Here is a 12,496-nt window from a genome sequence, read left to right on the forward strand (position 1 = left end):
GTGTGTGTGTGTGTGTGTGTGTGTGTGTGTGTGTGTGTGTGTGTGTGTGTGTGTGTGTGTGTGTCTGTGAACCACCATGGGGTCCAGGGCGGGGTGGGTAGGGCAGAGGTTAGAAAGGAAAGGGAAGCCACAGGTCTTGCCCACATACCAGATCCAAGTTCATGTACTTTACCCCTAACACCCAGGCCTGTCCCTAACCTTGGAGGGATGTGGCACCAGAGTTCGAATGGAGGTGAATACTTCCAAGACCAGCATGAGTTCTTTCAAGACACAAAGGAGCCAGAAACTGGAGACTGGCCCTACTGGGAAATGATACTTCATTAGAGAAAAATGAATGTATCCATGCCACCAGGGAGGGAGGACCTGACAAGGAATTTAGTGTGTCTTTTCTCTTACCTAAGCATTTCTGCTGCTCAGATCCCACTTGTGCTATAAAAGAGTGTCCATCTCTGAGGCTGGCCAAGGTACGACCCTCAAACTCTCACTGCATTCAAACTCCATCGCTTTCGTTCCAAGGACATAGGATGAGAGAGATGGAGCGCTTTGCTTTGGCCTGGGCTTTTTAAGTCACAAGAGAAGATGTTCGGTTATAGTTGCCTTGTGCCAGAGATGGGCCTGGATCTTGGGAGACTTTAATACATTAATTGTGTATGTGTTTGTGATCTGTGGAGCTGCTAAAGTTCAGGGTAAGGGGCAGGGGCCTCTTTGCCCAGGTTAAGGACAATACTGAGTTCACCCTGTGACTTGAGACAGGGCTTTTCAGAGTTAGGTGGATTTCATGTTTCAGGGCAGTGGGCTGAGGTGGAGGGAACTGGGATCTACTGGAGGGCCTTCTACACCTTCTCTGGGCCTCAGGGTCCCCATTTGTTCTAGGAGGGGGCGGGGCCTCCCCAGGGCTGGCATCGAGCATCCCAGCATCCCGGGAGTGCAGACATAAAGGGCCCCATTGAACTGCAGGCTCCTCGGCTGCTGTCCTGACAAAGCCCTTTTCTCCCTGAGCCACAAAAGCCCTGTCAGGTAGGCAGCAGGGCCTGCAGCATTGTCTCCCCAGAAAAGAACAACAGGGTTCACTGTCCACCCCGGGCTCAGTCTCCCAGGGGAGGGCGGATAGCTTTGGAAGAGTCTAACTAGCCAGAGACAGATGGGATCTGTCCTTAGCCAGCCAGGAACGGGTGAACCAGCCACATCTCATTTGGTCACTTATTCAGGGATGAGCAGGAAAACAAATTTACCAAAACCCAAATTCCTAAAAATTTGACTTTTAAGTGCATGTCCAAATGTTTTATGTTCTAGAGCTGCACTGTCCAATATGGTAGCCACCAGCTCCATGTGGCTACTGAGAACTTGGAAAGTGGCGAATCTGAACTGTGCCGTATGTGTAAAATAGGCACTGTTAACGTTTGGGGCCAGATCATCCTCTGTGGGGGGCTTTCCTGTGCACTGTAGGATGTTTAGCATCATCCCTGGTCTCTGCCCTCTAGACGCCGGTAGTACACACATACCTCTACCTGCCATCCTCTACCCCTCTTGGGTGTGATGACCAAAAACATCCCAGACAATTGCCCGAATCACCCCAGATCAAGAATCATCCAGATTTCAAACCTTAATAAGAAAAAAGCCGTAAAATATCTCATTAAGTAATTTTCTAGTTTTGATTACATGTTGACGTGATTATTTCTTGGATACACTGGGTTAAGTAAAATATATTATTAAAATTAATTTTCTCTACTTCTTTTTACTTTTTATAAAGTGGCTGCTGAACAACTTACAACTACAGATAGACTGTGGCTCACATTCTATTTATATTGGACAGTGCTCTTATAGAGGAAGAGACTGAGGGCCAGAGAGGGAAGATGACCAGTGGCGGGTCACAGAGCAACAGAGAGGCAGAGTCAGGGTTCCAATCAGGTTTCCAGACTGGTACTCCAGACCAATGCTACTACTCTCACACACCTTCACAGCTGAAAAGAAATCCCAAAATCAGTGCACTGGGTGTTTCCAGGGTGGTATGGCCGAAAAGCACTGGGGGAGGAATATAGAGTAGAGACATGAGTAACAGGAATGCTATTTATAGAGGGCTTGCTATATATTATATGCATGCTTGTTTAATCTTTGCAACAACCCTAGAAAGCAAAGGTTTATTATTATCCCCTTTTCCAGTCCAGTGAGGACACAGCCTGTTCCGTGAGAAGCCAAGAATCAAATGCAGACACTCTCTTCAATACCACACAAACTGCTTAGAATCCCAAGTCTAGAAACATCCCATGAGACTTGGGTAGGCCACTTCTCCTGGCATCCTACACCAGGTAAAAGGGCTGAAAAAGATGTAGCTTATGGTCCTTTCCAGTCCTAGAGAGCTGGTCTTCTGGGCAGGGAGGGGAAGGACAGAGGGCTCTCTCCTCCTTCAAGCCAACCATGGGATCTGGTCAGTATGAAGAGGCCGGCCTACTCTTCTCTTCCATGTGGTTCCCCAGGATGGCTGCTGTCCTCAAAAAGAACTTTACTGTCTTATGCTCATAAAGAGCGTTAAGAAATAATGCTTGGAATGGACACAAGTGCACTCAGACTGGCCCTAAGAAGAGCACCGTGCCCAGAGATGAGGTCTACACGCAACTGGCATCAATCATGATTATTAAAACAGCACACTGAGTCCTTCCTCTGTATGCTAAGAACTTTGCAGGCATTGGCTCACCTGGTCATTACAATCCCTTACTCTGGGTACCATTTTAAGTCCCATTTTATAGATGAAGGAACTGAGGTTCAGAGAAGTGAAGTGACTTTACCAAGGTCACACACAGTGGTAGGGACAGAACTCCAAGCTGGGCTTGAGCATCCCCAGAGTAGTGCTCTTAACCAAGGCACTGGTTTGAGGAGGCCAGGGTCTTCTTCCCAGACCTGCTCCTCATCCTCCTCTGTATGGGGTAGCTGGGAAGACTGGGACCATCCAGAAACTACATGGAGCGGCCATACAATCTTCTCATCAGCCATCCTTCAGAGTTAGAGCTGGAAGGGCTCAAGGAATCCAACCCTCTTAGTTGGCAGATGGGGAAACTGAGGCACAGACAGGGGTGAGTTCATGCCCAACATCACTCTGCTAATTTGTGGCAGAATCGGTACTTCACTCAAAGTCACTGGAATCCCAATCCAGCACTTTTATCTACTACTATGCTTTCTTTCTAGGCAGAAAGGGGCGACCTTAGGGCAAATAATAAGAGGTATTACTTTTCGGTCACTTTTTAAGGCTGAGCCAGTGCACTGAGAATTTTACACACATTATCCCATTTACTCCTCACAGTAAGCCTATGAGTTAGGTACTGCTATGATTCCTATTTCAGAGATGAGAAAACTGAGGCTCAGGAAGGTTAAGTAACTAGTCTGCAATTAAATAGTGGGACCATGATGAAATTCAGCAGCCTGATTCTAGGGCCATTTTTTGACCGCTCTTCTCAAGCTGATCATACCGTGTTTATGGGATCCTCCATCAGAATATCTGCCTACAGGTGGAAGGAGTTTCACATTACAACGGAGAGCAGAGCTCAATGAGGAATGTATGTGGAAGGGCAGCACTGCTTGGCCTTGGTGTGGGTGTGCAGAGAGCGTAAGGCACTTTGTGTATGGAAAAGAACTTCACATCTTATCTAAAACCAGCTGGAGTTAAAATAATAATACTGATATGAACTCTTACTTGCTGCACAACTTCTGTGCTGCAGGTTCTTTGTGCGTATGAACCTCTAATCCTTACAGCAATCTCATGAGGTACATGAAGTTATCCTAGTTTTACAACTGATGACAGTGACTCTGACAAGTCTGGTGACTTGCTCAAGGTCACTCAGATAAGAAGTGGCTAAGCTGGGACTTGAGCGGGTTCTCAAAGCACTGATGCAGTCTCATCCTCGTTCCTGCCTCTCGCTGGTCAGCAGCCGCATCCGTGGGGATGCTGGTCCTCTACACCTCTTTGGATCTGCAGCATCTGGTATGTAGGAACAGGGAGGGGGCACAGTGAGCTTCACGGCCAGAGGGAAGACTGATCCTAAGATGGGAAGAGTCAACTAAAAAATGGAGGACAAATTTAGGCTGTTTTCCCTTTTGGATTTTAAAAAATAAGCCCATCTTGGACTCTGATGTCTGAGAGGCTGGTATTGAAAAGAGTCAGGCCTGACTTCCCTGGTGGTGCAGTGGTTAAGAATCAGCCTGCAAATGCAGGGGACATGGGTTCGAGCCCTGGTCCAGGAAGATCCCACATGCCGTGGAGCAATTAAGTCCATGAGCCACAACTACTGAGCCCACGTGCCACAACTACTGAAGCCCACGCACCTAACGCCGGTGCTCCACAACAAGAGAAGCCACTGCAATAAGAAGCCCATGCACCTCAACGAAGAGGAGCCCCCGCTCTCCGCAACTAGAGAAAGCCCGCACACAGCAATGAAGACCCAACGCGCAGTCAAAAAAAAAAAAAAAAAAAAAGGAGAGTCAGGCCATGTGAGTTGTGGGCCCCATTCTATCACTAACACTCTGGACCTGAGGCAGGTCTTTCTCACATAGGTCTCAGTTTCCTCACTATGTGCTGTGAAAATGAAGGATTTTTAATGATTTTTTTTCTATTTGATGGTGGGGGGGGTAGGCATCAAAACCTTTTTTCCAAAGTTACATCAAAGGACAACACATAAACCTCTTTAAAAAGGAGCTTCTTTCATTGATTCAGGGAAAGAGCCTAGAAACTTGTGCCTCAGCCTCCACGCTGTCTCCCTGCTGGGGAGGGATGCCCGTGGGCTCAGGACCTTGTCAGTTCTCCAGGGCCAGCTGTCAGAGCCCTGGAACACAGGCATGATGCTGCCAAGTGGGTCTGAACACTTCTATGTAAGTGGACCCTCTGGGTCTCAGGGGCAGTGCCCACACACTCCGAAGTGGCATGCAATGAGCAGTGTGAGGTGGGAGAGGCATTTCACTTTCAAGCTTGGAACTAGCTCAGCCTCCTTTGGAGAGGAAGAGTAGGCTTGGGGTGGTGTATGGGCCTCACCTCAGCCACACACAGTAGCTGTGTGGCCTTAGGCAAGTGATTACCTTTCCTGGGCCTGAGTTGTCTTATCTGTAAAATAGAGATAATGATCAAGATAATGATAGTAATAAAGTTACCTCTTACTGAATACTTGCTCTACGCAAGTGCTTCTTAGGTATTATATCAGCAAACCCTCACAATACCCTTTTGAAGTAGGTGTCATATTATCCATTTTGTACATATGGAAACTGAGGCACAGAGAAGTTAGGGGGCTTGCACAAGTTCACATAGTTCCAGCTATCAAATGACAGAGCTAAGATGCAAACCAAACCCATTTTTGTTTGACTCCAAAGACAGCATTTTCACCTGCAATATACCACCTTCTTAAATTAAACCTGCCCCAAAGGGCTGTTTTGAGAATCATGAAAGACAACCTAGGTCACAGTCACAGAACTGGCTTAGTAAATGTGTTTCCTTTCCTGTCTCCACACGAAATGCCCCAAAGGTCCCCTACAGGCCGGAAGGGGGTCCACGAATGTCTACACGTTCCTCTCTTCCCAGAAAATGAAAGTAAGGAAAGGGAAGAGAATTCTCTCTGATCTCAGGAAAAACTGCCTTTTTCCTTTAAATAAGCATCTCTAATGAGCGTTTCCCAAATTGTATGCCATGAAACACTTCTCTACATTGTTCTGTGTTCAAAAAAGTTTGGGAAATGCTACATCCTCAAACTGCCTCTTAGAGATGCAAATTGCTTATTAGCATATTAAAGTCCCTGAGAAGTCCTGCTATAAAGTATTCTGCTTAACTTGGTTCAACCCCGTGTTCCAAATTCCACTGATCATGGAATCCACCCCTCACCCACACAGAACCCACATAATACTATTAACATCTGGTTCTAAGGAACACACTTGGGAAAGAAGCTGATTCTTGTCTGTTTAGGCGGATAATACAACTAAGGGGCAGAGAGCTTGCATGGGTTGTCTAGGGTCACACAGCTACCTGGTGGTGGATTCTTTTGTAAATGAAGCCTTCTTCTCAAACTCACCACTGAGATGCAGGACGGAGTCGTGGTTAAAAGCAGGAACCTGGAGTTGGACAGGCTGGGCTTCTATCCTGCTCTACCATTCTCTAGCCAGGTGCTCTCGAGCAGGTTACTGAACCTCCTTGGGCCTTGATGATATGGGGACAATATGGCATATATCTCATCAGGCTAATTGGGGGTGTCAGTGAGTTAATACATGGAACAGCACCTGGCATTAAGAAGTTAGTTAATTACCACTGTCCCTGCTGGAGTTTGTGCAAAACGAAGTTCACCCGAATGACGATGGCACTGCAGGTGAGGTCTGCTCCTTCAGAGAGCCTGCTGCAGGGGGTGGGGGGCAGGGATTCGTTGGTGGCTCTGAGGAGCCCTTTCTCCAGCCAAAGGAGAGGGGTGTTCCTACCACCTGCCCCTGGGGCCAGGCCTCTTGATGCTGCCAGGCCAGACAGTGTCCACATGTCTGCCTCCCTGCCCTCTTGTCTAAGCTCAGAGAAAGTCTTGGAACCGTCAGTCTGTGACTCAGGAGCTGGAGTAAGCAGTAAGCTTCATACAAGAGGCACCAGCTTTGATCCAGACAGTCCTGGCCTCAGACCCAGGCTCTGGACTTCCTACTTGTAGGAGTTTGGCCAAGTCACTTAACTTCTCTGAGTCTCAGCTTCCTCATTTGTAACATGAGGATAATAGTAGGACCTACTGCCTAAGTTTGCTCTGAGGTACCAAGTAATGATCACTAATGGTTTTTTTTTTTTAAAGAAGATGTTGGAGGGTAGGAGTTTATTAATTAATTAATTAATTTTTTTTTGCTGTGTTGGGTCTTCGTTTCTGTGCGAGGGCTTTCTCTAGTTGGGGCAAGCGGGGGCCGCTCTTCATCGCGGTGTGCGGGCCTCTCACTATCGCGGCCTCTCTTGTTGCGGAGCACAGGCTCCAGATGCGCAGGCTCAGGAGTTGTGGCTCACGGGCCTAGTTGCTCCGCAGCATGTGGGATCTTCCCAGACCACGGCTCTAACCCGTGTCCCCTGCATTAGCAGGCAGATTCTCAACCACCACGCCACCAGGGAAGCCTGATCACTAATGTTTAATAGATGCTTACTGCATGTCAGGCACTGTTCAAGCAACCGGGGATAGCTAGTGTCATGGTGGACAAGATCCTACTCTTCCTGGAGCTTACCTTCTAGAAACGATAGATGTCCTACAAATATGCAAATAAATTTAAAAGTATTAAATCAGAATGTAATAATAGGTACAAAGAAAATGAAATAGGGTAAGAGGCAGGGAATGACTGATAAAATGGTCTGGGAAGGGCTTACTGAGGTGGTGATGTTTAAAGTGAGATGTGACTGACAAGGAGTGAATCATGGGACTATCTGGGGGGAGAGCCTTCCAGACAGAGGGGATAGCTAATACAAAGGTCCTGAGGTACAAGCAAGCTTGGTTTATTTGAGGGACAGAAGGAAGGCCCTTTTGACAAGGAGCAGGAGAGTGATACAGGATAAAATCATTCACTCCTAGCACATACCCAAGAGAAGTGAAAACATACGTGCATGTAAAAACTTGTACACAAATGTTCATAGCAGCATTATTCACAATAGCTCCAAAGTGGAAAGAACCTAAATGTTCATCAACTGATAAATGGATAAACAAGGTGTGGTACATCCATTCAGTGGAATATTATTTGGCCATAAAAAGGAATGAGGGCCTGATACCTCCTGGTACAACATGCATGAATCCTGAAAACATTATGCAAGAGGTCACACACTAAAGGCCACATATTACATGATTCCATTTACATGAAAGGTCCAGAAAAGGTCAATCCATAGAGACGAAAAGTAGATGAATGGCTTCCAGGGCTGGGGGCAGAGGGGGAGTAGGGAGTGACTGCCAATGTGTATGGGGTTTCTTTTTTGGGATGATGTAAATGTTTTGGAATTAGATATAGGCGATTGTTGTACAACTTTGTGAACATACGAGAAACCACTGAATTGTACACTGGAAAGGATAAACTATGGTAAGTGGATTGTATCTCAATCAAAAAAAAGGGGAAACAGTCAGAGGGCCAGGCGGGAGCCAGCCTAGAAGCTATGTGGAAAAGTTTAGGGTAGATACTCCTGTAACACCCATATTACAGAGGAGGGTCCAAGCACACAGACTGAGTAAGCGACTGGCCCTGGGGCCACACAGCTACAAAGTGACTGAGTCGGGATTCACCCCTAGGCTGTCAGGATCAGAGTCCATTCTTTTATGTAAAGTCTTTATATAGCACAGAGCCTGGCATTCATCCACTAAGCACTCAATACATTCAGTTTCTGCATTCCCACCCCATGCGGCTTTTACTCTCATTGCTGGCCTCCGTTCTCTGAGCTACGCCCCTCCCATTTGCCTCTTACCACGGAGAGAGACAGAGGACCAGATGCCTTGCCCTGCCCCTTTGGATACATCCACTGAGGGGAGCACCCAGTCCTTGTGGGCTGCTTAATTAACTTACTGCCAACACAGTCACACTGGAAATTCTGGTTTGCAAGCTGGGCCTGGAAGAGAGGTTCCAAAGGAATCCAGAGCGTGGGTTAAGGTTTCCTCATGGCTTGTCAGGTGGGGCAGGGGGCCAAGCCGCCATTCCACCTTGGAGGACCTCCGCCCTGATGGAGATGGGGACGCGAGGCAGTGGGGGGAAGGAGTGGGGACAGAGATGTCCAACTCTGGATTGGCTGCAGCCTTTCTAAAATGGAGCTAAAAATCTACTGGAGATAATTATCTGCTTTTTGCTGCCCAAAGAAAAATGTCACTGTTTGTTTTGTGATAGGTCCAATAAATATATTTATGCCTCTCCAATTCCATCCTGCATTTCCAGAATGCCTGGTCTGTACAGAGTGGTCTGACCTTGAGTCAAACCCCAGCAGAGCCATGAGCGAGTGGTCCCCATTTTAGGGAAAGGCTTCACTGGTAATTTTTAACTTTTTAGGGGCCCCACATTGCTTTAAGAACCTAACACAAATTGTGCAACGCTTGACACAGAAAGATGCACACACCTACATACACACACCACTGTGCACTGAATTTCAGGGGGACTCAGGTTAACAATTCTTGGCTTTTGGCCACAAAATAAAATCCTTAATTTTTAAATGTACATTTTTACTGAGGCAAGACTTCATAAAGAATAGTGCACAAATGTTAAAATGATGTGTGAAGATCGATGTAATTTTACATATGTATACGCCCTTGTAACTGCCATCCTCATAAGAATACAGAACATTTCCAGCCCTCACAATGACTCAAGGAAATTCTGACACCTTGATTTTAGCCTAGTGATTAAATCGGATGACTTTGGTGTTCTGATGTCCATAACTGTAAGAATAAATCTGTGCTGCTGTAAGCCACTAAATTCATGGTAGTTTTTTAAAGCAGCAATAACACAGGGCTATATACCCTCTTTCATTTGCACCGAGAGTAGGAAGGTGCTTGATTCCCCAAAACCCTGTGCCAAGGTAATGCATGCATACTGTCATTTGATTATTGCAGTAACAGCAGAAATAGGTATTATCCCTACTATTACTCTTATCCATAAGGAACCTGACATTAAGAGAGATTAAGAATTTGCTAGTTCCTGGCAGAGCTGGGTTTTCAAGAACCCAGCTTTTCATCAGTTACTCCTTTTTGCCCCCTTTCTTGGCTAAGGAGGATCCCAAGAGAGAGAAAACGAACACCACCATGAACTACTCCCAGCAGGCTCTGCCTCGATGTCTGCCCCCAGACTTCACGCCCATCCCTTACTCTGCTCCATTCTGGAGTTTGCCCCAGTCCCTCCTGCCTCTATCCCAACTCCAGGCCTCCCTACCACCCTATATAGTACAACCATCATGGCCGCAGTCAACGCCTGACAATTAGTCCTTTATTCTCCTCGCTTTTATGACAGCTGCTGTTTTAAGGCAGGCTAACTTGACACCAATTACATGGCAAACTTTTTCAAGGAGGCAGGGAGATTGATGCCATCAGCAGACACAGATGGAACACTTTCGGTGTGTTACCTGCTGTGTAAGGCACAGGCTCTATGGTGGGTGAGCAAGACAGATGCAATCTCTATAGTCATGGACTGTATTCATGAAATAGTCACACAATGAACGTTGAATTATAATTCTGATAAATGGCAAGAAGGTCAAGTAGAGAATGCACAGAGAGTATTTGAACAGAGCAACTGGGACCTAGGTTTCCAGGAGGAAGGGTGTTTTAAGTGAAGCTTGAAGGATGATGGAAGGCCTGAGTCTGTGAAGGGGGGGAGGTGGAGGTGAGGTAGGGGCGCATTCCTGGCAGACAGGGGCAGGTGTGAGCATCTCGGAAGGGACAAGGGGGCCTGGGACCCCAGGATGAACTGAAAAGAGCCCTTGGTGTGGCTGTTTAACCTGTATTGCTTTCTGAGCCTGGATCTTTGAGTATAGGATGGGAATGTTGATGACAGGGGGAGCAAATTAAAGGAGACTACATGGCAGCTGCGGATGGGCTGAACCCAGGAGATCAGTCCCTTCCCCACTGCAGCCCCGATGAGTCCAGCGAGCTTTCAGCAGCTCAGGGCTGGGCTCCTTGCCAGAAGTGTCTAAGAAATGCCCCAACCAGGGGCTCTTTGATTTCCCCCTTTCCTGTTGGTCTGAAACACCAGAAGGCAGAAATCCCTGGGTTTTATTCTAACTAATGAGGGTGGAGCTTAGGGACCGTATATTTTTAGCTCTGATAGCATCTCACAGCATATTTTCCCAGGGAAACCCTCTGCCTTCCCCATTCTGCCGGAAGCTCCGGGCTGCCCAGACGAGCAGCATCTGGGAACGTGGGGAACAGGCTGAGAGGGGAGCACAGACTGAGGAAATCAGAGTAAATCAAACCAGATGGGGAAGTGGGGACTGGCTTTGGGGGCTGGTTACTCTCCTCTCACCCAGAGGGAAGTGTGTCTTTGTCCCTTCCCACCTCTGGCTTATTCACTTTAGGGGAATTGAAGGCAGGATCTGAGCAGCCCCCTCCCAACGTCTGCAGGGTCAGGGGCAAAAGTACCACATACCAGATGTCTTTAAATAAGTAAGGGTTCTAAATCACACTATTAAACTGTTATGAAATACAGTCTGTCTTCCTAAAGACAAAACACACTTTTATAACACAAAATAAGGTATATATAAAGTCATGGGTTTTATATGGACTACAAGTTGGAAAAAATTCCAAAGATGACTGAATTTAATTACCATTGTGTATTTCTGGGTGTTCTGCTCTTGGGGCAGTGGTATTTGCTTGGCTAAAATAAAGAGATATATAATTCATAAGTTAGTATGTATTTATTCTATAAAATTTATTTTTCTTGCCTTCATTTTAACATTATTATGGTTTTATAATCAAGATTCCCACACCCATGCACCTATGGTCAATTAATCTAAACAAAGGAGGTAAGAATACACAACGGAGAAAAGCCAGTCTCTTCAATAAGTGGTGCTGGGAAAACTGGACAATTCCATGTAAAACAGTGAGATTAGAACATTTCCTCACACCATATACAAAAATAAACTCAAAATGGATTAAAGACCTAAATATATATATTTAAGACCTGAAACCATAAAACCTCCTAGAAGAGAACATAGGCAGAACACTCTTTGACATAAGTTGTAGCAGTATCTTTTTGGATCAGCCTCCTAAGGCAAAAGAAACAAAACCAAAAATAAATAAATGGGGCCTAATTAAACTTAAAAGCTTTTGTATAGCACATAAAACTGTCGACAAAACGAAAAGACAACCTATGGAACAGAGAAAATACATGCAAACAATATGACCGACAAGGGGTTAATATCCAAAATATATAAACAGCTCATACAACTCAATATAAACAAACAAACAACCCAATCAAAAAATGAGCAGAAGACCTGAATAGACATGTTTCCAAAGAAGACATAACAGGTGACTAACAGGCACATTAAAAGATGCTCAACATCAATAATTATTGGAGAAATGCAAATCAAAACCACAGTGAGATATCACCTCACACCTGTCAGAATGGCTATCATCAAAGAGTCTACAAATAACAAATGCTGGTGAGGATGTGGAGAAAAGGGAACCCTTGTACATTGTAGGTGGGAATGTACATTGGTGCAGCCACTACAGAAAACAGTACGCAGGTTCCTCAAAAAACTGAAAATAGAACTACCAGCAATTCCATTTCTGGGTATATATCCAGAAAAAAATGAAAACACTAATTCGAAAAGATACATGCACCCCAATGTTCACAGCAGCACTATTTACAATAGCCAAGATATGGAAGGAACACAAGTGTCCATCAACAGATGAATGGATAAAGATGTGGTACATACATACAATGGACCACTACTCAGCCATAAAAAAGAATGAAATTCTGCCATTTCCAGCAACATGGATAGACCTACAGAATATTATGCTTAGTGAACTAAGTCAGACAGAGAAAGACAGCACTGTATGATATCACT

The sequence above is a fragment of the Aethalodelphis obliquidens genome, unplaced genomic scaffold (assembly GCF_003676395.1).
Source record: "Aethalodelphis obliquidens isolate GAN/ISIS:26980383/991018 unplaced genomic scaffold, ASM367639v1 scaffold45, whole genome shotgun sequence".
Classification (NCBI taxonomy): Eukaryota; Metazoa; Chordata; class Mammalia; order Artiodactyla; family Delphinidae; genus Aethalodelphis; species Aethalodelphis obliquidens.